The 24,808-nt window shown below is 41.2% G+C and overlaps 1 long non-coding RNA gene across 1 annotated transcript; it reads left to right on the top strand.

The window, feature by feature from the left end:
- Positions 1-5,000: 5,000 nt before the first annotated feature.
- On the top strand, positions 5,001-24,008 carry LOC149975695 (uncharacterized). Its single transcript, XR_016487702.1, has 3 exons — positions 5,001-5,463; positions 5,835-5,896; positions 23,163-24,008. It is a non-coding gene; the product is annotated as an uncharacterized LOC149975695 (long non-coding RNA).
- Positions 24,009-24,808: the final 800 nt, after the last annotated feature.

Raw genomic sequence — 24,808 nt, 5'->3', positions numbered from 1 at the left:
TTTCTCTCTCTCCCTCGCACCCTCCTCACCTCACCTTCCCTCCCTTCAATTGAACAGTACACTTAGAAGCACGCTAAGAGGCCTAATTGGTTCTGTCATGTAATAATGAGCCTATTACACCTCCCCCTTTTCCAACGCAGAAAGCCAGCAGCTTGTTTTGTGGATAAATTCTCGATTAATGGAATTACGAAAGAGGAAGTGGATTAAATAAATTGCTACTTAGTGCTGACGCTAGGACAATCACACTTTTGTTTGCCGAAAAATGTTCTCCTATCCTGATAGCCTCCGAATCCTGTGCTCTAATTACAGGTTTCTGGCACTTTCTTCCCTGCTCGCGGTGTTTAGACTGCATAGGCTAACAGCTCAAGTGTTTTCTTGCCGAGGCACTGCTATCAATAAGGATGACTTGCCTAAGACAGTCCACTGAGCATTGCTTGGGAAAGTTAAAGATTTCTCTTGACAGAGAATAATGAGGCTATTGATTGTCCTTACCAGATATTTACCCAAGTCTACCTCCATAACCACAAAGGGCATCAACAACAGGAGAGGATGTAAGAGGAGCAGTTTCCGCTGTATGCTAGCCAGGAGATTTTAGAGTTATTTTCTCAATAGTAAAGTCCGGAAATAGCCATTTAAATTTCTTATGCATCAATCTTCTTCTCTGACAATTAAGTATATATCTTTACATCATAAACAATGTCATGCATGATCACTTGGGTGATGGTTGCAAGATAACTAACGATTGATACATTTATGAATGTTTTAGATTAATCCAAGTACTTAATTCATGTTGAAAACAAAGTACACAAAGGGAAGTGAACACAAAGGGAATACTCAGTGTCTTGGCTCAATGTGTTCCAGTTTACTACAGCAGGACAGGCCAGCTACTATGTGTCCTAGCAGAGGAATCCATTCCTCAAAATCAAACTGTCTTAATATTCTCTGCCTAAAGTAAGCAACATTCATTTTACAGTGATAAACACGTGCCTCCAGTGAATGGCGGTGATACATGCAGTAGATCAATTATTCAGATTGAATATTGTATTTTATTTCACAAATTTTTCTTACTTTTTAACTCTGCATTGTTTGGAAAGGGCTCGTAAGTAAGCATTTCAAGGTAAGCATTTCAAGTCTACACCTGTTGTGTATGGCTTATGTGCCAAATAAAATTGTATTTGATTTGAAGTAACCAACAATGTCCCCCTTGTTTTCTCCCTTCAACAAAAGGATTTAGCTCCAGTAATAACTGTAGCCTTACAAAATGTTACTTTTACATTTCAGCCATTTAGCAGATGCTCTTATCCAGAGTGATTTATAGTTTGTGCAGTCATCTTAAGATAGCTAGGTGGGACAACCACAGGCATAGAAAGTACATAATTCCTCAATAACGTAGCTGTCAGTAGAGTCAGAGTTGGGGGGGGGGGGGGGGGGGGGGGTCAAGTGCTGGTGAAGGTTTTTTTTAAAGGTGAGGAGGAGGATTATTTATGATACTGTTTGAAGAGGTAGGGTTGAAGAAGATGGGCAGGGACTAGCTTCAGGGGGAAGCTGGTTGCACTATTGGGGAGCCAGGACAGAGAATAGCTTGGGACTGGGCTGAGCGGGAGCTGCCCTCCTGTAGGAGTGGGAGGGCCAAGATACCTGAGGTGGCAGAACGGAGTGGGAGGGTTGGCGTGTAGGGTTTGAGCACAGCCTTAAGGTAGGGATGGGCTGTTCCATAGGTAAGCACCATGGTCTTGTAGTGGATGTGAGCTTCAACTGGAAGCCAGTGGAGTGTGCGGAGGAGCAGGGTGACATAAGAGAACTTGGGAAGGTTGAAAACCAGGCGGGCTGCTGCATTCTGGATAAGTTGCAGGGGTTTGACGGCACAAGCGGGGGGCCAGCCAACAGTGAGTTGCAGTAGTCCAGACAGGAGAGGACAACTGCCTGGATTAGGACCTGCACCGCTTCCAGTGTGAGGTAACATCTATAGATGTTGTAGAGCATGAACCTGCAGGAGCGGGTCACTGCTTTGATTTTTGCAGATCACAACAGGGTGTTCTCCAGGGTCACATGTTCTTTGCACTCTGGGAGGGGAACACTGTGGAGTTGTCAACCAGGAAATCCCAGTTTATCACACAGACACTGGCAGGTGTGATGGAGGGAGGTAGAGGAGTTAGATATGGGTCTGATCTTCAGAGTCAGCAGTCATTAACAATCACCTCTGCTGTCTACTACTCAAATCAAATGTAATCACATTTTATTTGTCCCATTTGCTGAAAACAACAGGTGTAGACCTTACCAGGGGTAAAAATGCTTACTTACAAGCTTACTTACAATAACAAAGCAATAGGTTACAGATACCAAGTCAATCTGCAGGGGTGCAGGTTAGTCCAGGTAATTTGTACATGTAGGTAGGGGTAATGGTCTACTGCTGCTCCTTCTAACATATTTGTTAACGGTTTACAAAAACAGGTTTAGTATTAAAATTGATGGTCACACCCAGTGGGTAAAACTGGTTGAAATGACACCAATCCAGTTCTCCATTCAGTATGACGTTGTTTTAACTAGTTTAACCCTCTGCGTATGCGTGCATGTGCTAATCACAAACTATTGTCAACTGAAGTTATTCTGTATGTATCGCTTTAAAGTTTCACTTTAATATTTTATATTTTTTAAAGAGACAGACTATTCATCTGAGATCCTATGAAAAATATAGTAAATTTACTCTGACCAAAGTACTTTGTAGGAGTCCCAGGTATTGTTGTTACACACCCTGGAGTTGTGGGCTTCAGAAGCCCAGTGGCCTCAAGGACTCAAGGAGAGGAATCATTCACTAAGTACTTTGAGCTCAACAGGGAACAGAGAGACTGAGTGAGCGCAACAGTCTTTTACTCTTCTCCCTGCTCTCGTTAAATAATTAATTGCTTCTCGTCAGTATTCTCTTTCTTTCTCGCTTTTGCTCTCTCAAATCAATTATATACTGTTATTAAAAAATTATTCTTCCTTTAACCTGATGGGAGTAATTTGAGTGTCAGTTGGATTCAACCTGGACAATCTTTCCTTCAATCAAAACGTATTTCTCTGTTTTTCGAGTTAAACTTAGCCATTTAGTGTTAGGTTTTGATTAAATCCATCTCCCAGAGGTATGAACTTCAACACTGAATATTACAGAACATCCTAACATAATTAATAATCAGAGTGGTAGGCCTACAAATCAATGACAGCCAAATGATGAAGTACCCGATTCTTACTTACTCAGAGCTATAAATAGCTTTTGAATGAGTGAGTGGTAGGAGGGAGGGAGGGATAGCTAGATGATTTAGGTAATGTAATGGTCATCGTGATGATGCTCCTTTCTGTTAGCCTAGTGTGTGTGTGTGTGTGTGTGTGTGTGTGTGTGTGTGTATTAGCTCTCTGCCAACACACTTAACCCCTCCCCCCATTTCCCCAGCATTCGGAGCCTCAGATTCCCTGACTCAGCAGTGGATCCATATTTCTAATGGATTGCAGAAATCTTCATTAAATACCTCTTTGGGGGCCCCCCCCCCTTCTTCTCAATTTCCGCCTAAAGACATACCTTAATCTAACTGCCTATAGCTCAGGCCCAGAGGCAAGGATATGCATATTCTTCACATTCTGGAAATGTGAATTGAATGTAGGAGAATATAACACAGTAGATCTGGTAGATGAAAATACAAGGAAATATACATACGTTTTCTGTTTTTTATTGTTGCATCTTTCAAATGACCAAGAACAGCCAAACATACAGATAGGATGCTGTGGATGATTTGAATGAAGAACATAAGATGGCAACAATAGCTGAGCAAAGTTTTGGACAGATAACTTCAAAAATGAGCGAGCTACATGACATTGAGCATGAAGTCACCCAGGTGTCCCACACAAATGTACCCAAGTGTACCCAAGTGGCTGAATTGGTACAGTGATACATTTTGAAGAAAATAACTTTATACAAAATACATAAATGCTATTCTAACACAATATATATAAAAACACAATATATAAAAAATAATACAAATAATTAACAAGGGTAACTAATTACATATTTTCTATTTACAATATTGTGAAGACCCTCAGTCCTCTAGACAATAGTGTGCTGCTGGTGCCATTGCCCATAGCAGTCTCTTTCTGCTGTAAAGCAAAGGCTTACTGAACAGGTGGTGCTGGTGATGGAGCATTTCCTGTGACAAAGGGCACGACGTCGTCTCCCTACTGTGCCCTTTTTGCCCTGAGGCACATTCTTGCCTGCAGAGATGAATCTGGGCAGGTGAACACCACTGGTTGGAGCAGAAGGGACAGAGGTAGAGGGGACAGAAGGTGCTACAGTGGACTTGCTGTAGCTAGCAAGCTCTTGGATGAGCAGCTCCCTGATTGCTAGCTGTGAGATGGGGGGCTGTCCACAGCTCTTAGCCATTTCCTTCTGGAGGATGAAGGCATTCACCACAGCATTGTCAATGAAATTATAGAAAAATGTCTTGTACCATTTCATGGTCTTGTGGAGAACATTGTAGGATCCTATCAGCGCATATGACAGGTCCACACCTCCCATGATCTTGTTGTAGTCCTTCACAGCAGCTGGAATGGGGACATTTTTTGTGGTCCATGCCCCGACACTGTCCTTCATACGCCCGAAGACATATCTATCTATTTCCTCTATAATTTGGGTTAAATCTGTATACCTAGACTTTGTTTTAACTTTTCCTGATTTATTCGCCATATTTTAACCTGTTAGATCTCTAGGGGCGCTATTTCATTTTTGGATAAAAAACGTTCCCGTTTTAAGCGCGATATTTTGTCACGAAAAGATGCTCGACTATGCATATTCTATATGACAGTTTTGGAAAGAAAACACTCTGAAGTTTCAGAATCTGCAAAGATTTTGTCTGTAAGTGCCCCAGAACTCATTCTACAGGCGAAACCAAGATGATGCATCAACCAGGAATTAGCAGAATTTCTGAAGCTCTGTTTTCCATTGTCTCCTTATATGGCTGTGATTGCGCAAGGAATGAGCCTACACTTTCTGTCGTTCGCCCAAGGTCTTAGCAGCATTGTGACGTATTTGTAGGCATATCATTGGAAGATTGACCATAAGAGACTACATTTTCCAAGTGTCCGCCTGGTGTCCTGCGTGGAATTCGGTGCGCAATTGCCAGCTGCTCGTACTTTTCCATTTGATATAGGGGAGAAACCATGTGTCCAAGAACGATGTATCAATGAAGAGATATGTGAAAAACACCTTGATGATTGATTCTAAACAACGTTTGCCATGTTTTCAGTCGATATTATGGAGTTAATTTGGAAAAAAGTTCGCGTTTTGAGGACTGAATTTTCGGATTTTTTTTGGTAGCCAAATGTGATGTATAAAACGGAGCTATTTCTAATACACAAATAATCTTTTTGGAAAAACTGAGCATCTGCTATCTAACTGAGAGTATCCTCATTGAAAACATCAGAAGTTCTTCAAAGGTAAATGATTTTATTTGAAGGCTTTTATGTTTTTGTTGAAATGTTGCGTGCTGGATGCTAACGCTAAATGCTAACGCTAAATGCTAACGCTAAATGCTAACGCTAGCTAGCTACTTTTACACAAATGATTGTTTTCCTATGGTTGAGAAGCATATTTTGAAAATCTGAGATGACAGTGTTGTTTACAAAAGGCTAAGCTTGAGAGATGGCATATTTATTTCATTTCATTTGCGATTTTCATGAATAGTTAACGTTGTGTTATGCTAATGAGCTTGCTGATAGATTTACACAATCCTGGATACAGGGGTTTTTTCATAGCTAAACGTGACGCAGAAAACGGAGCGATTTGTCCTAAACAAATAATCTTTCAGGAAAAACTGAACATTTGCTATCTGAGAGTCTCCTCATTGAAAACATCTGAAGTTCTTCAAAGGTAAATGATTTTATTTGAATGCTTTTCTGTTTTTTTGTGTAAATGTTGCCAGCTGAATGCTAATGCTAAATGCTACGTTAGCCATCAATACTGTTACACAAATGCTTGTTTTGCAATGGTTGAGAAGCATATTTTGAAAATCTGAGATGACAGTGTTGTTAACAAAAGGCTAAGCTTGAGAGCTAGCATATTTATTTCATTTCATTTGCGATTTTCATGAATAGTTAACGTTGCGTTATGGTAATGAGCTTGAGTCTGTATTCACGATCCCGGATCCGGGATGGGGAGATCAGAAAGGTTAAATAAACTTGTTGAAAAGGCTATTTAATATGTACTGCTATGCGTAACACCCGTAGCTCCATCAAGTAAGATTTGCAATGGTGAATGAACCTCTTTTACGCCAGAGTTTACGACAAAGGCTGGTCTTCAAACGTATAACCATTACATATTGCCGTTTACCTCAGCTCATTGGCTATCTTCCAAGCTAGATTTCAAGATGATCAGTGGTCATTGGGCCAAAATACAGTCAATCAACGATAGACCGGTCCTACCATTGGGGCGCAAGATGTCATTGATTGGTGTCTTCAAATCGGTATATGTGTCCCGGGAAAGGAACCATCAAGTATGGTTGTGTTAGTAACAACCAGAGGATTGCAATGAAACCAACCATGACTGGATAAACATTTGTTTAGTGTGTGCAATTACCACGAACGCATCTTCCAAAGTTGAATGAGACGGAAATCATGACGCAAGCGGTTTACAAATGTTTTGTGTTAGGCTATAAAAATGGATTTTATCACACAAAACAAACATTCACTGTGTAGTTAGGACACTTGGCATTGCTACCAGAGGAAGATCTTCAATGGTAAGCGATTTATTTTATTGTTATTTCTCACTTTCATGACGCTAATGCTTGGTTGGAAAATGCTAGTAATACTTGTGTGTGCGTGGCGTCGTCCTCAGAAAATAACATGTTTGCTTTCACAGTAACGGCTTTCTGAAATCTGACACAACGGCTGGATTAAAAAGACGTTCATCTTTTAAATTATGTAAGATACATGTATTTACAAGAATGTTTAAAACTTCGAATGGTGCATTTAAAATGTTAGCTCTCTGCAGTTTCACCGGATGTTGGCCTGGTGGGAAGTGAGCGTCTCACCTACCCTAGAAAGGTCAATGCATATTGAGAGATTGTAAAAGGCTGTCTGCAGGGAGACTGAGTGCATGTACAAGATGGCGTAGCAGTCGGACGTGTGTTTGTCTTGTCCCGTGTAAATAGTCGATCTCATCTGGGTTTTTTCGTACATATTTAAATCTCACTTTCCATCTACGATCTAAGTATACTTTCCTGCAACCCGCCTCACACAATGTGGTACGGACCTGATATTTTTATACTGTATAACTGGAACCTCCATCAGAAGCTAGCCAGCTAACTAGCTACTAACTAGTAGTCACTGTTAGCCACGGCTAGCCGTCTTCACCTTCAGTTCGGTCAACACCTGCCAGCCTGCACAGCATGATATCAACCCAGTGGCTAACGCCTCTGTCCCGAAGCAAGCACCAGTTAACCTTGAGCTAGCCTCGAGCTAGGCCCATCTCCCGGCTTGCCGAAGAGGTATACCCGCTAATTTGTGGGCATCAAGACCTCTTTTGCAAATTGACCTGGACCTTTTTTTGCCGACACAGAGCCCCGCCGATCCATCACGACTGGTCTGCCGACGTAAACGACCGATGTGGTTTCAACAGGCTTTTCCGTTGTGATGTCACCGAAGACCAATCTGCTATCCCCGGCTCGCTAGCGTTCTGAACGCCGTGCCTCTCGCTCGCCTAGCATAGTAGCGACTACCGAACTGCTCCCGGACTTACCTATTGCTGCTCATTGGACCCTATGATCACTCGGCTACCCATGTCTCTCTCTAATGTCAAAATGCCTTGTTTTCTGCTGTTTCGGTTAGTTATTGTTTTATTTCACTGTAGAGCCCTTAGTACAGATCAACATGCCTTAGATAGCTCTTTTGTCACACACCTCACACATGGGGAGACCTCATCTGGCTTAGCTGGTGTCTCCAGAGATGCAAGCTCTCTCAGCGTCACTCAATGCCTAGGTTTACCCCCACTGTACTCACATACTACCATACCCTTGTCGGTACATTATGCACTGAGTCTATTCTATCACGCCCAGAAATCTGCCCCTTTTATTCTCTGTTCCCACTACACTAGACAACAAGTTCTTATAGCCTTTAGCATACCTTTACCCTACTCCTCCTCTATTCCTCTGGTGATGTAGAGGTTAACCCAGGCCCTGTAGCTCCCAGCATCACACCTACTCCCCAGGCGCTCTCATTTGTTGACTCTGTAACTGTGTAAGCCTTGCTTTCACGCATGCTACCATCAGAAGCCTCCTAGCTAAATTTGTTTTATTCAATGCTTTAGCACACTCTGCCAACCCTGATGTACTCGCAAAGTCTGAATCCTGGCTTAGGAAGGCCACAAAAAAATCTGAAATTTCCATCCCCAACTACAACATTTTCCATCAAGATAGAACTGCCAAAGGGGGCAGAGTTAAAATATATTGTAGAGTTCTGTCATACTATCCAGGTCTGTGCCCAAAGAGTTCGAGCTTCTACTTTTTTTAAATCCAGAAATAAGTCTCTCACTGTTGCTGCTTGTTATGGACCGCCCTCAGCCCCAAGCTGTGAATTGACTGCCCCCCATTTATCTTCAGAGTTCGTACTATTAGGTGACCTAAACTGGGATATGTTTAGCATGCCGGCCATCCTACAATCTAAGCTAGCCCTCAATCTCACACAAATTATGAAGGAACCTTCCAGGTACAACCCTAAATCCGTAAACATGGACACTCTCAAAGATATCATCCTGACCAACTTGCCCTCTAAATACACCTCTGCTGTCTTCAACCATGATCTCAGTGATCACTGCCTCATTGCCTGCCTCCATAATGGGCCCGTGGTCAAACGACCACCCCTCATCACTGTCAAACGCTCCCTAAAACACTGCAGCGAGCAGGCCTTTCTAATCGACCTGCATCCTGGTAGGATATTGATCTCATCCTGACAGTAGATGATGCCTGGTTGTTCTTTAAAAGTGCCTTCCTCACCATCTTAAATAAGCAAGCCTCATTCTAAACATGTAGAACTAAGAACAGATATAACCCTTGGTTCACTCCAGACTTGACAGCCCTTGACCAGCACAAAAACATCCTGTGGCGTACACTGGGTCTCAAACCCCGCCCTGTGCAACTCGGTACTGGACTTCCTGACGGGCCTCCCCCAGGTGATGAGGGTAGGTAACAACATCTCCACCCCACTGATCCTCAACACTGGGGCCCCACAAGGGTGCATTCTGAGCCCTCTCCTGTACTCCCTGTTCACCCACGACTGCTTGGCCAAGCACGCTTCCAACTCAATCATCAAGTTTGCAGACGACACTACAGTGGTAGGCTTGATTACCAACAACGACGAGACGGCCTACAAGGAGGAGGTGAGGGCCCTCGGAGTGTGGTGTCAGGAAAATGTCCACCGTGGACTTCAGGAAACATCGATGGGACAGAGTGGAGAGGGTAGTAAGTTTTAAGTTCCTCGGCGTACACATCACGGACAAACTGAATTGGTCCACCAACACAGACAGCATGGTGAAGAAGGCGCAGCAGCGCCTCTTCAACCTCAGGAGGCTGAACAAATTTGGCTTGTCACCAAAAAGCACTCACAAACTTTTACAGATGCACAATCGAGAGCATCCTGTCGGGCTGTATCACCGCCTGGTATGGTAACTGCTCCGCCCACAACCATAAGGCTCTCCAGAGGGTAGTGAGATCTGCACAACGCATCACCGGGGGCAAACTAGCTGCCCTCCAGGACACCTACACCACCCGATGTCACAGGAAGGCCATAAAGATCATCAAGGACAACAACCACCCGAGCCACTGCCTGTTCACACCGCTATCATCCAGAAGGCGAGGTCAGTACAGGTGCATCAAAGCAAGGACCGAGAGACTGAAAAACAGCTTCTATCTCAAGGCCATCAGCCTGTTAAACAGCCACCACTAACATTGAGTGGCTGCTGCCAACATACTGACTCAACTCCAGCCACTTTAATAATGGAAAAATGTATGTAAAAATGTATCACTAGCCACTTTAAACAATGCCACTTTTATATGTTACATACCCTACATTACTCATCTCATATACTTATATACTGTACTCAATACCATCTACTGCATCTTGCCTTTGCTGTTCTGTACCATCACTCATTCATATATTTGTATGTACATATTTTTTATCCCTTTACACTTGTTAAATAAGGTAGTTGTTGTGAAATTGTTAGGTTAGATTACTTGTTGGTTATTACTGCATTGTCGGAACTAGAAGCACAAGCATTTCACTACACTTGCATTAATGTTGCGACTCTAGGGGCAGTATTTTCATTTTTGAAAAAAACGTTCCCGTTTTAAACGGGATATCTTGTCAGGACAAGATGCTAGAATATGCATATAATTGACAGCTTTGGATAGAAAACACTCTAGCGTTTCCAAAACTGTAAAGATATTGTCTGTGAGTATAACAGAACTGATGTTGCAGGCGAAAGTCTGAGAAAAATCCAATCTGGAAGTGCCCAATATTTTGAAAGCGCTGCGTTCCAATGAGTCCCTATTGAGCTGTGAATGCGCTATCAACCAGCTTACGCTTTCTACGTATTCCCCAAGATGTCTACAGCATTGTGACATAGTTTTACGCATTTATGTTGAAGAATAGCCGTAGGCGGCTACATTGCGTAAGTGGTCACCTGATGGCTCCCAGGGTGACTCTCGCGTAAAATGCAGAGGTAGCGATTACTCCAATCGGTCCTACTGAAAAACGAATTGTCCCGATGGATATATTATCGAATAGATATTTGAAAAACACTTTGAGGATTGATTATAAACAACGTCTGCCATGTTTCTGTCGATATTATGGAGCTAATTTGGAATAGTTTTCGCCGTTTCGTGACTGCAAATTCCGGGCGATATCTCAGCCAAAAGTGAAGAACAAACGGAGCTATTTCGCCTACAAAAATAATATTTCGGGAAAAAATTAACTTTGGCTATCTACCTGGGGGTCTCGTGAGTGGAAACATCCGAAGTTCATCAAAGGTAAACAATTTAATTTGATTGCTTTTCTGATTTGTGACAAGGTTGCCTGCTGCTAGCAAGGCATAGTGCTATGCTAGGCTATCAATAAACTTACACAAATGCTTGTCTAGCTTTCTGCTGTAAAGCATATTTTGAAAATCTGAGGTGACAGGGTTATTAACAAAAGGCTAAGCTGTCTCAGAATATTTCATTTGTCATTTTCATGAATAGGAATATTTTCTAGGGATATTTATGTCCGTTGTGTTACTGTACGTAGATGTTTCTACACACACTCATACAGTGCCTTGCGAAAGTATTCACCCCCCTTGGCATTTTTACTATTTTGTTGCCTTACAACCTGGAATTAAAATAGATTTTTTGGGGTTTTGTATCATTTGATTTACACAACATGACCACCACTTTGAAGATGCAAAAAAAAATGTTTTATTGTGAAACCAACAAGAAATACGACAAAACTTGATTGTGCATGACTATTCAACCCCCAAAGCCAATACTTTGTAGAACCACCTTTTGCAGCAATTACAGCTGCAAGTCTTTTGGGATATGCATCTATGCGCATCTAGCCACTGGGATTTTTGCCCATTTTACAAGGAAAAACTGCTCCAGCTCCTTCAAGTTGGATTGGTTCCTGCTGGTGTACAGCAATCTTAAAGTCATAGCACAGTTTCTAAATTGGATTGAGGTCTGAGCTTTGACTAGGCCATTCCACGACATTTAACCTCTCTGATCTACCGATCCCGGATCCGGGTTTGAATTCAACAACATACGGTGTTCGCCACAAATAGTCATATTAAACATTCATGAAAATACAAGTGTCTCACATGCTTCAAAAGCCTAGAATCTTGCTAATCCAACTGCGTTGTCATATTTAAAAAATAATTTATTGCGAAATAATAAGCTGCGTTTATCTGAGCATAGACCCCCATATCAAACTACTTATTCAACCAGCACTTGCGTAACAAAGTCACAGATTGCATTGAAATAAATCGTTTACCTTTGAAGATCTTGCTCTGGTTGCAATCCCAAGGCTCATTGTTACACAATGAATGGTTGTTTGTTCGGTTAAATCCATGTTTTATAGCCTAACACGAAACATTTTGTGAACGCTTATCTCGTTGAATTTCCTGTCATACAATTTTCAAAGTAACGTCCAACGTAAAGAGACTCTCTTTTCCTCGTCTTTTCCCTCTCTTTCCAGTCATGTTTGGTTTACTTGCAATCAACTCTTTGTTTGGAACGCAATCAACCCTGATGGGCCATTTTGCGGGCTCTATTGATATGGTAATACCGATTGGAAGACAACACGTGAGGAGCCCATTGCGCAGCAATTATATGACCACTGTCTTGTTGATTGACTCTATTTTAACCCAATGACCACTGATCTTCTTGAAATCTAGCTGGGTAGATAGCCAATGAGCAGATGTAACTGGAAATATCCCATGATTCATTGTTGTAAGACAAACCTATTCACTGGATGCTGGCGTAAAGACCGTTCTTTCGCCATTGCCAATTGAACCGTGAAGGAGTGACTCTAATTACGCACAGACGTTTTTCAGTAATTTGCTACTTCAACTGTTTATTTCGCGAATAAAATGGCAAATAAGTCTAAGAAAGCTACCTCTAAGACTAGATACACGAATGTAGAAATGATTTTGGAAGAGATTGACCGGGAAAGTGAGACAGATTTGGCAGAGATTGAAGACTCCATTAGCTCCCATAGTTTCGATTCTGAAACTGAGGCATATTTTTTGAACGGAGAGGACATCGTTTTGGACTGGTAAGTTGCTCTCATGCTAATGCCGTTGTTTGACTTTAATATAAAATATTATTAGTGATTGTTTTTACATTTTATTTGCAAAAATGGCTAAAGTACACGTTAGCTAGCCATTGTGAGTGAGGGCCTGTTTCTTTGAGAACGCATGGTCTACCTAAATAGCCTATTTTGGGGCTGGCCCATTTCACTGTCAATTGATGTGGAACAGCACTTTATATACATGTTTATTATAGCTGTTTTTACATTTTATTAGCAATATATAGCGATGTAATGAAATGGCTAAAGTACACGTTAGCTAGCCATTGTGAGTGAGGGCCTGTTTCTTTGAGAACGCATGGTCTACCTAAATAGCCTATTTTGGGGCTGGCCCATTTCACTTTGTCAATTGATGTGGAACAGCACTTTATATACATGTTTATTATAGCTGTTTTTACATTTTATTAGCAATATATAGCGATGTAATGAAATGGCTAAAGTGCACGTTAGCTTGTCATTGTGAGTGCCTGTTTCTTTGAGAACGCATGGTCTACCTAAATAGCCTATTTTGGGGCTGGCCCATTTCACTTTGTCAATTGATGTGGAACAGCACTTTATATACATGTTTATTATAGCTGTTTTTACATTTTATTAGCAATATATAGCGATGTAATGAAATGGCTAAAGTGCACGTTAGCTTGTCATTGTGAGTGCCTGTTTCTTTGAGAACGCATGGTCTACCTAAATAGCCTATTTTGGGGCTGGCCCATTTCACTTTGTCAATTGATGTGGAACAGCACTTTATATACATGTTTATTATAGCTGTTTTTACATTTTATTAGCAATATATAGCGATGTAATGAAATGGCTAAAGTGCACGTTAGCTTGTCATTGTGAGTGCCTGTTTCTTTGAGAACGCATGGTCTACCCAAATAGCCTATTTTGGGGCTGGCCCATTTCACTTTGTCAGTTGATGTGGAACAGCACTTTATATACATGTTTATTATAGCTGTTTTTACATTTTATTAGCAATATATAGCGATGTAATGAAATGGCTAAAGTGCACGTTAGCTTGTCATTGTGAGTGCCTGTTTCTTTGAGAACGCATGGTCTACCCAAATAGCCTATTTTGGGGCTGGCCCATTTCACTTTGTCAGTTGATGTGGAACAGCACTTTATATACATGTTTATTATAGCTGTTTTTACATTTTATTAGCAATATATAGCGATGTAATGAAATGGCTAAAGTGCACGTTAGCTTGTCATTGTGAGTGCCTGTTTCTTTGAGAACGCATGGTCTACCCAAATAGCCTATTTTGAGGCAGGCCCACATCAATTGCCAAAGTGATATGGAACAGCACTTTATGTTCCCTGTCCTCAATATGCATGTTTATTATAGCTGTTGATACAGGGCTACTCCCTGTACTCTATATGTATGTTTATTATAGCTGTTGATACAGGGCTCATATGTGAAACTATTCTAACTGAACATTTTCTTTCACAGTGGCACTGACTCCGACTGGGAGCCCCCAGTGCCAAGGTGTCCATCCCCCTCTGAAGCTGGTTCATCCAGCTGTACCCCTGCTGTCTCTGGCTCCACACCTCCCGGGCCATCTAGAGGTGTGAAGAGGAAGAGGGGAAGTGTGCCACCCACTAACAGAGGGACAGAAGGGCGTTGGCACACCATCCTAGAAGATGATGTGGAGCCACCACAACCAACTTTCAGGCCGAAAAGGAAGCCAGGACCTCAGGTGAACCGCTCTACCACAGCATCGTCGAGGCCTGCAAGACGTACTTTCAGCCTGCCCAGAACGTGTCAATCGATGAGAGGATGGTAGCCTCAAAGGCAAGAATTGGCCTCAAACAATACATGAGAAACAAACCAACCAAGTGGGGTTACAAGCTGTTTGTTTTGGCTGATTCTGTATGTGCCTACACATGCAATTTCTTTGTCTACGAGGGGAAGAACAGTTTTGCTACCGGTAAGGGACTCAGCTATGACTCTGTAATGGAGTTATTGGATTTTCAACTGCTAGGGAAGGGCTACAAACTGTTTGTGGATAACTTCTACACAAGCCCTACCCTGTTTGCAGACCTAAGGAAGCTGGATGTATGGGCTTGTGGCACCATTCGTACCAACAGGGTGGGCTTTCCGAAGACTAAGGTGAACGACATGCCTAAGCGGGCTGAGCGGGGGAGCATGCGATGGATCCGTGAAGATGGCCTGCTTTTTTTTTCTACTTCAGAGTGTTTTCTTTCAAATGGTACCAAGAATATGCATATACTTGGTTCTGTGCCTGAGCTACAGGCTGTTAGATTTGGGTATGTCTTCAGGCGGAAATTGCACAAAGTAGGGGGGTAGTTCTAAGAGGTGTTAATCTGTTATGGCAAGGCGATCCCCTAGGGGAACTCCTCCCCATTCAGCTGAAAAGGTGGCGCAGGGAATTCAATAATATTCTTTAGAAATATTTAACTTTCACACATTAACAAGTCCAATACAGCAAATGAAAGATAAACATCTTGTTCATCTACCCATCATGTCCGATTTTTAAAATATTTTACAGCAAAAACACAACATATATTTATGTTAGACCACCACCAAATAAATTTAAAAAAGCAATTTTTCCCAGCTAAAGATAGAGTCACAAAAGCAGTCAAATTTGACCCACATTCAGAAGTTCACTTCTTGTTTGGAATATTGCCTGCCCTATGAGTTCTGTTATACTCACAGACAAAATTCAAACAGATTTAGAAACTTCAGAGTGTTTTCTATCCAATAATAATAATGCATATATTAGCAATCTAGGACAGAGTAGGATGCAGTTCACTATGGGCACGCAATTCATCCAAAGTGAAAATACTGCACCCTATCCCCAACAAGTTTAAAACTCGTTTTTCAACCACTCCACAAATTTCTTGTTAACAAACAAATAGTATTGGCAAGTCGGTTAGGACATCTACTTTGTGCATGACACAAGTCATTTTTCCAACAAATGTTTACAGACAGATTATTTCACTGTATCACAATTCCAGTGGGTCAGAAGTTTACATACACTAACTTGACTGTGCCTTTAGGGCAGCTTGGAAATTTCCAGAAAATTATTTCATGCTTTAGAAGCTTCTGATAGGCTAATTGACATAATTGGAGGTGTACCTGTGGATGTATGTAAAGGCCTACTTTCAAACTTAATGCGTCTTTGCTTGATATCATAGGAAAATCAAAAGAAATCAGCCAAGACCTCAGAATATTTTAGACCTCCCCAAGTCTGGTTCATCCTTGGGAGCAATTTGCAAATGCCTGAAGATACCACGTTCATCTGTACAAACAATAGTACGCAAATATAAACATCATGGGACCACTCAAGTGTCATACCTCTCAGGATGGAGATGCGTTCTGTCTCCTAGAGATGAACGTACTTTGGTGCGAAAAGTGCAAATCAATCCCAAAACAACTGCAAAGGACCATGTGGAGATTCTGGAGGAAACAGGTACAAAAGTATCTATATCTACAGTAAAAACGAGTCCTACATCAACATAACCTGAAAAGTCATTCAGCAAGGAAGAAGTCACTACTCCAAAACCGCCATAAAAAAGCCAGACTACGATTTGCAACTGCACATGGGGACAAAGATCAAAGTTTTTGGAGAAATGTCCTCTGGTCTGATGAAACAAAAATATAACTGTTTGGCCATAATGACCATCGTTATGTTCGGAGGAAAAAGGGGGAGGCTTGCAAGCCGAAGAACGTAATCCCAACCATGAAGCACGGGAGTGCCAGCATCATGTTGTGGGGGTGCTTTGCTACAGGAGGGACTGGTGCACTTCACAAAATAGATGGCATCACGAGGGAGTAAAATTATGTGGAAATATTGAAGCAACATCAAATGGGTCTTCCAAAGGGACAATGACCCCAAGCTCACTTCCAAAGTTGTGGCAAAATTGCTGAAGGACAACAAAATCAAGGTATTGGAGTGGCCATCACAAAGCCCTGACCTCAATCCCATAGAACATTTGTGGGCAGAACTGAAAAAGCATGTGCGAGCAAATAGGTCTATAACCCTGACTCAGTTTATCATTTCAGGAGGAATGGGCCAAAATGCACCCAACCTATTGTGGGAAGCTTGTGGAAGGCTACCCAAAACATTAGACCTGTTAAACAATGTAAAGGCAATGCTAACAAATACAAATTGAGGGTATGTAAACTTCTGACCCAATGACCAATTTTGGATGAAACGCGTGCCCAAAGTAAACTGCCTGCTCCTCAGGTCCAGAAGCCAGGATATGCAAGTAATTGGTAGATTTGGATGGGAAAACTGTTAAAATAATGTCTGTGAGTATAACATTTTGTAACTAGGGGGCAGTATTTTCATTTTTGGATAAAGAACATTCCCGTTTTAAACGGGATATTTTGTCACAACAAGATGCTCGACTATTCATATAATTGACAGCTTTGGATAGAAAACACTCTGACGTTTCCAAAACTGTGCAACAGAACTGATGTTACAGGCGAAACCCAGATAAAAATCCAACCAAGAAGTGCCCCATATTTTGAAAGCCCTGCATGCCAATGACTCCTTATATGGCTGTGAATGGGCTACGAATGAGCTTACGCTTTCTACGTATTCCCCAAGGTGTCTACAGCATTGTGACGTCTTTTTACGCATTTATGTTGAAGAATAGTCGTAAGGGACCACATTGAACAAGTAGTCACATGATGGCTCCCGCAGAAGATCTTGAGTAAAGTACTGAGGTAGCCATTATTCCAATCGCTTCTAATGAGAAACCAATTGTCCCGACGGATATATTATCGAATAGATATGTGAAAAACACCTTGAGGATTGATTCTAAACAACGTTTGCCATGTTTCTGTCGATATTATAGAGCTAATTTGGAAAAAAAGTTAGGCGTTGTAGTGACCCTATTTTCCGGTCGATTTCTCAGCCAAACGTGAAGAGCACACGGGAGCTATTTCGCCTACAAAAATAATATTTTTGGAAAAAAGGAAGATTTGCTATCTAACTGGGAGTCTCCTGAGTGAAAACATCCGAAGTTCTTCAAAGGGAAATTATTTAATTTGATTGCTTTTCTTATTTCCGTGAAAATGTTGCCTGCTGCTAGCAGAGCCTAGCCCTAGCATTATGCCATGATAAACTTACAGAAATGCTTGTCTAGCGTTGGCTGTAAAGCATATTTTGAAAATCTGAGATTACAGTGTGATTAACAAAAGGCTAAGCTGTGTCTCAATATATTTCATTTGTGATTTTCATGAATGGGAAGATTTTCTAGGAAGATTTATGTCCGCGGCGTTATGCTAATTATTTGATGATTACGCTCCCGAATCGGGGTTTGAGAGTCGCAAGAAGATAACAGAACAGATATTGCAGATATTGTGAAAAATCCTGTGAAAAATCCATCCAGGAAGTACTATTATTTTGAAAGGCTGTTTTTCTATTGAAAGCCTATCCACCATACAAAGACTTAGGACCCATTTCACAATCTCTATGGCTTCCTCAACATGTGGCCAGTCTTTCGGCATTGTTTCGTGCGTTTACTCTGAAAAAGTAGGGAGATACACCACTTTCAATGAAAGGACAGTGGAAATTTTCAGACATGAGTCCAGCGCGCAATCGGGGGTGTGCCTTTCTTGTTTCTCCTTTTCTATTGACGAAGCTTTTGTCTGTTTGAAATATTATTGATTATTTATGACAAAACAACCTGAGGATTGATTTTAAACATCGTTTGACATGTTTCTAAGAATATTTATGGTACTTTTTTGATTTTACGTCTGTCTGTTGTGACCACCCTTTGTTCCAATGGCTTGCTAAACAAAATGGAGGTTTTTGGACATAAAGAAGGACATTATCGAACAAAACAAACATTTATTGTGTAACATGGAGTCTTCGGAGTGCAACCATATGAAGATCATCAAAGGTAAGTAATACATTTTATCGCTATTTCTGACTTTTGTTACTCTTCGTGGCTGTTAACTGTTTGTAATGATTGTAATGTTTGTCTGCTGGGTGCTGTTCTCAGATAATCGCATGGTTTGCTTTCACCGTAAACCTTTTTTGAAATCTGACACAGCGGTTAGATTAACAAGAAGTTTATCCTTAAACTGGTGTATAACATTTGTATCTTATGTTTATTATGAGAATTTCTTTTTTGTTGAGTTTCACGCATTGCAATTTCACCAGATTTTGTTTGAGACGGTGGATTATTGAATAAAACGTGCTAACAAAATGGAGGTTTTTGGATATAAACATGGACTTTATCGAAGAAAACAAACATTTATTGAATAAATGGGAGTCTTGTTAGTGCAAACATGTGAAGATCATCAAAGGTAAGTGATTAATTTTATCACTATATCTGACTTGTGTAACTCCTCTACTTGGTGTGTTACTGTTTGTAATGATTTGTCTGCTGGGCGCTGTTCTCCGATAATCGCATGGTATGCTTTCGCCATATTGCCTTTTTGAAATCTGACACCGTGGTAGAATTAACAAAATGTCTATCTTTAAACCCATGTATAACACTTGTATGTTTCATTAATTTTTATAATGAGTATTTCTGTTTTTGAATTTGGTGCTCTGAAATTTCACTGGATGTTGGCCAGGTGGGTACCGTCCCACACCCCCTAGTGAGGTTAAAGGCAATGCTACCAAGTACGTAAACTTCTGACCCACTGGGATAGTGATGAAAGAAATAAAAGCTGAAATAAATAATTCTCTCTACTATTATTCTGACATTTCACATTCTTAAAATAATGTGGTGATCCTAACTGACATAAGACAGTGAATTCTTACTAGGATTAAATGTCAGGAATTGTGAAAAACTGAGTTTAAATGTATTTGGCTAAGGTGTATGTAAACTTTAGACTTCAACTGTAACTACAGTTGGCTCATCAGCATTTGGTAGCCACACATTTACCCAGTATGCCTGCATTGATGCTTCATTACAACACATTCAGGGTAAATTACAATCACATTACATACTGTAGCACCTGCTGTTGGAACAGAGCAACATTTAAGACGACAGAAGTCACTAACAACCTTGAGACTCACGTCTCTTGCATGGCTCGGAGGTTCCCCATTTTAAGGCAGCCAATCATCAAGCTAATGGTCTCATTACGTTTTCTGCACCATCACCACGGTAGCAGTACTAGACTAGGCCTTGGTGGAAGGATACGTTAAGACTGTTTGACTTGAGTGTAATAATACTCTTGGCCACTGATCCCTTTCTGCAGTGTGTGTGTGTGTGTGTGTGTGTGTGTGTGTGTGTGTGTGTGTGTGTGTGTGTGTGACAAAAGTCTGTGTGTGAGTGTGTGTGTATTAGAGAAAGAGAGAGAGAGTGTGTCAGTTTGTGGGTGTTAATTACATTGATATAACAGAGTGTCAAATGTGATTTGGTTTCATCTTCATTCTATTAAATCTCTTTTCCCCAGGAGGTATCTCAGGATAAAGTAGCGGCTGACAGTGACATTGTCTCAAACAGATGATCCCAGTAAAGTTTGGATGGTAATAGTTGGACTGACGAGGTTTGACCGTCTCTAATTCTCTAACAGCTGATCTCAGACCAGTTTTGCGTGGTAGTGGTTGGACTGCATGGTCCAGTGTAGTAGGTAGATCAATGTAGGTGGTATATGCAGCATGCTCTTGACCTTTACCACCTGCTTCTGGAGGCAAAGTGGGATACAGTGCCTTGTGAAAGTATTCACCCCCCTTTGCATTTTTCCTATTTTGTTGCCTTACAATCTGGAATTGGTAGATTTTTTGGGGGGGGGTTGTATCATTTGATTTACACAACATGCTTACCACTTTGAAGATGCAAAATATTTTTTATCGTGAAACAAACAAGAAATAAGCTAAAAAAACTGAAAACATGAACGTGCATAGCTATTTACCCCCCCCCCCCCAAAAGTCAATACTTTGTAGAGCCCCCTTTTGCAGCAATTACAGCTGTAAGTATTTTGGGATTTGTCTCTATAAGCTTGGCACATCTAGCCACTGGGATTTTTGCCCATTCTTCAAGGAAAAACTGCTCCAGCTCCATCAAGTTGGATGAGTTCCTCCTGGTATACAGCAATATTTAAGTCATACCACAGATTCTCAATTGGATTGAGGTCTGGGCTTTGACTAGACCATTCCAAGACATTTAAATGTTTCCCGTTAAATCACTTGAGTGTTGCTTTAGCGGTTATTGACCTGCTGGAAGGTGAACCTCCGTCCCAGTCTCAAATCTCTGGAAGACTGAAACAGGTTTCCCTCAAGAATATCACTGTATTTAGCGCCATCCATAATTCTTTCAATTCTGACCAGTTTCCAAGTCCCTGCCAATGAAAAACACAAAGCATGATGGTGCCACCACCATGCTTCACTGTGGGGATGGTGTTCTCCGGTGATGAGAGGTGTTGGATTTGTGCCAGACATAGCATTTTCCTTGATGGCCAAAAAGCTCAAATTTAGTCTCATCTGACCAGAGTACCTTCTTCCATATGTTTGGGGAGTCTCCCACATGCCGTTTGGCGAACACCAAACGTGTTTGCTTATCTCGTTCTAAAAGCAATGGCCACTCTTCCATAAAGCCCAGCTCTGTGGAGTGTATGGCTTAATGTGGTCCTATGGACAAATACTCCAATCTCCACTGTGGAGCTTTGCAACTCCTTCAGGGTTATCTTTGGTCTCTTTGTTGCCTCTCTGATTAATGCACTCCTTGCCTGGTCCGTACGTTTTGGTGGGTGGCCCTAACTTTGCAGGTTTGTTGCGGTGCAATATTCTTTCCAGTTTTTAATGATGGATTTATTGGTGCTCCGTGGCATGTTCAAAATTTCTGATATTTGTCTAGAACCCAACCCTGATTTGTACTTCTCCACAACTTTGTCCCTGACCTGTTTGGAGAGCTCCCTGGACTCCATGGTATCGCTTACTTGGTGGTGCCCCTTGCTTAGTGGTGTTGCAGACTCTGGGGCCTTTCAGAACAGGTGTATATATACTGAGATCATGTGACAGATCATGTGACACTTAGATTGCACACAGGTGGACTTTATTTAATTAATTATGTGACTTCTGAAGGTAATTGGTAATTGGTTGCACCGGATCTTATTTAGGGGCTTCATAGCAAAGGGGGTGAATACACATGCACATATCACTTTTCCTTTTTTTATTTTTGAGAATGTTTTGAAACAAGTAATTTTTTTCATTTCACTTTACCAATTTGGACTATTTTGTGTATGTCCATTACATGAAATCCAAATAAAAATCTATTTAAATTACAGGTTGTAATGCAACAAAGTGGGGTGAATACTTTTGCAAGGCACTGTACCTTGTAACGTCAATCTCTCTTGGCATTTCCTGAACATTAGCACACTAGGTAGAACGCGATGAGTAAGTAATGATGTCAGAGAGGATGTTGAGGGGGGAGATCACCTGCCTCTCTCTCTCTCTCTCTCTCTCTCTCTCTCTCTCTCTCTCTCTCTCTCTCTCTCTCTCCTACTCTCTTTCTCGCTTTCTCCATGGCTCTCTCACTCCCCCCGCTCTCTTTCTCTCTCACACATGCAAATACTCTTTCCCTCCCCCTTCCTCTTTCTGTCACTCTCTCCCTCTCTTTCTCACTTGGTCGGGGTGAATGGTGTCACTCTCGTGAGGTGTTGTCGCTGATGAAGACTAATAATGACATACTGTATTATACCCCAGGACCCATACTCAATTAACACACTGTCAAATTAAAATAATCTAGCGGTTTATCTATGAAAAAGACTGCGAGTGGTTGTAAAACGGGGCCACGCCACATTAACTTCACTATCCCCTTCTCCTTCCCTTTTTATTCCCATTTAGATTTTAATGATAATAACCTGTTTAAACATTGGCCATTACCAAACAGATTGCGTAAGCATCTTTCATTTAGTGGATTGAAATAGATGTGGCTGGATGTTAGGAGATTTGCTAACAGAGTCAGTTTGGGGAAGCAAGCAGTACGTGACTTTGAACTCCTGTCTCTCCATTGTATTTCGAAAAAGAAATATCTCTCTCTCTCTCTCTCTCTCTCTCTCTCTCTCTCTCTCTCTCTCTCTCTCTCTCTCTCTCTCTCTCTCTCTCTCTCTCTCTCTCTCTCTCTCTCTCTCTCTCTCTCTCTCTCTCTCTCTCTCTCTCTCTCTCTCTCTCTCTCTCTCTCTCTCTCTCTCTCTCTCTCTCTCTCTCTCTCTCTCTCTCTCTCTCTCTCTCTCTCTCTCTCTCTCTCTCTCTCTCTCTCTCTCTCTCTCTCTCTCTCTCTCTCTCTCTCTCTCTCTCTCTCTCTCTCTGGGGCCCTTGTGATAGCCAATACGTAGGGCCTGATGTAAAACTCTCGACACTGTATAGTGTATACTTGAAAAGGACCTTAAGTTTATCCCTGAACACGTGACCCGACCAGGACATACTCTGGTCCCTTGTGATAGCCTATACTCAGCACCTGCGGTAAAAGTCTGGGCCGTATATACATCTAACTATCTAAGTATTGTTTTTTTTGTTTATTTTTGACACTCTTGAAAACTAAATCATGCATCTCAAGAGATTTCAATCCACAAAATGTCAAATAAATACATCGCTCTCTCTTGCTATAGCTTTTATTGTTTCCCTCTCTTTATGCCTCTACTATATCCATTTTATCACCCCCCCCTTTGGAATTGTTGAAACAGTCTGCTTTTTTCATTGTTATCCTGTGTCCCAACTATGATACTCTTGATACCTGTATAACAGAAAATAATGAAATACTGAAGTCTGCAGGTATTGTCTGTAGCTACCACTCCAGGGCAGTACAAATAAAAACCACACAACATATGTTGTCTGCCACTAAAGCCTCTCTGTGTCTTTTCCCCACTGGGGTATAGCTAGCTAGGGTTATGAGTAAAATTGTCTGCTAGGGATCCAGGCTAATGCTATTTTAAGCCTCAAACAACAGGGGAACAATACTTAATGTTTCTGAATGCCTTTGTGTAACATTGTATCATTTCAAATCCAAAGTGCTGGAGTACTGAGACAAAACAACAAAAACATTTTCACTGTCCAAATACTTTTGGACCTCACTGTACATAAACTCATTACGTCTCCAAATGTGAGACAACAGCTAAGGTCCTAGTGTGTTCAGGGATTCCCCTGCACTCTGTTTAACAGTGAATACATTGTTATGTATTGCCACTACACTGAAAGTAAGTTGGTTACATTAAACATATGAATTATAAATACAGTGTCTCCTTTTCCTGCTGAGAGTTCCTCTGTACAGTGTCTGTGTTCTTTTGCCCATCTTAATCTTTTATTTTTGTTGGCCAGTCTGAGATATGGCTTTTTCTACCTAGAAGGCCAGCATCCCGGAGTCGCCTCTTCACTGTTGACGTTGAGACTGGTGTTTTGTATGTACTATTTAATGAAGCTGCCAGTTGAGGACTTGTGAGGCGTCTGTTTCTCAAACTAGACACTCTAATGTACTTGTTCTCTTGCTCAGTTGTGCACCGGGGCCTCCCACTCCTCTTTATATTATGGTTAGAGCCAGTTTGCACTGTTCTGTGAGAAGTACACAGCGTTGTACGAGATCTTCAGTTTCTTGGCAATTTCTCACATGGAATAGCCTTCATTTCTCAGAACAAGAATAGACTGATGTGTTTCAGAAGAAAGGTCTTTGTTTCTAGCCATTTTTAGACTGTAATCGAACCCACAAATGCTGATGCTCCAGATACACAACTAGTCAAAAGAAGGCCAGTTGTATTGCTCCTTTAATCAGAACAACAGGTTTCAGCTGTGCTAACATAATTGCAAAAGGATTTTCTAATGATCAATTAGCCTTTTAAAATAATACATTTGGATTACTAGAATTATATTATATTATTATATTAATTATATTAAATATAATATACGTTCATGTTGGGTATTTATACAATATATATTGGCTATTTAATCAAAGTCCAGGTTATTAATTAATTCAATACTGTAATACTTGATAATGCAATCAGTGTGCTCTTACTGCTGCTCTCTAATTATTTGTTATT

Source organism: Oncorhynchus mykiss, chromosome 17, assembly GCF_057628025.1.
Source record: "Oncorhynchus mykiss isolate SJ-2025 chromosome 17, ASM5762802v1, whole genome shotgun sequence".
NCBI lineage: Eukaryota > Metazoa > Chordata > Actinopteri > Salmoniformes > Salmonidae > Oncorhynchus > Oncorhynchus mykiss.
This window is presented reverse-complemented; position numbering and strand designations above follow the sequence as displayed.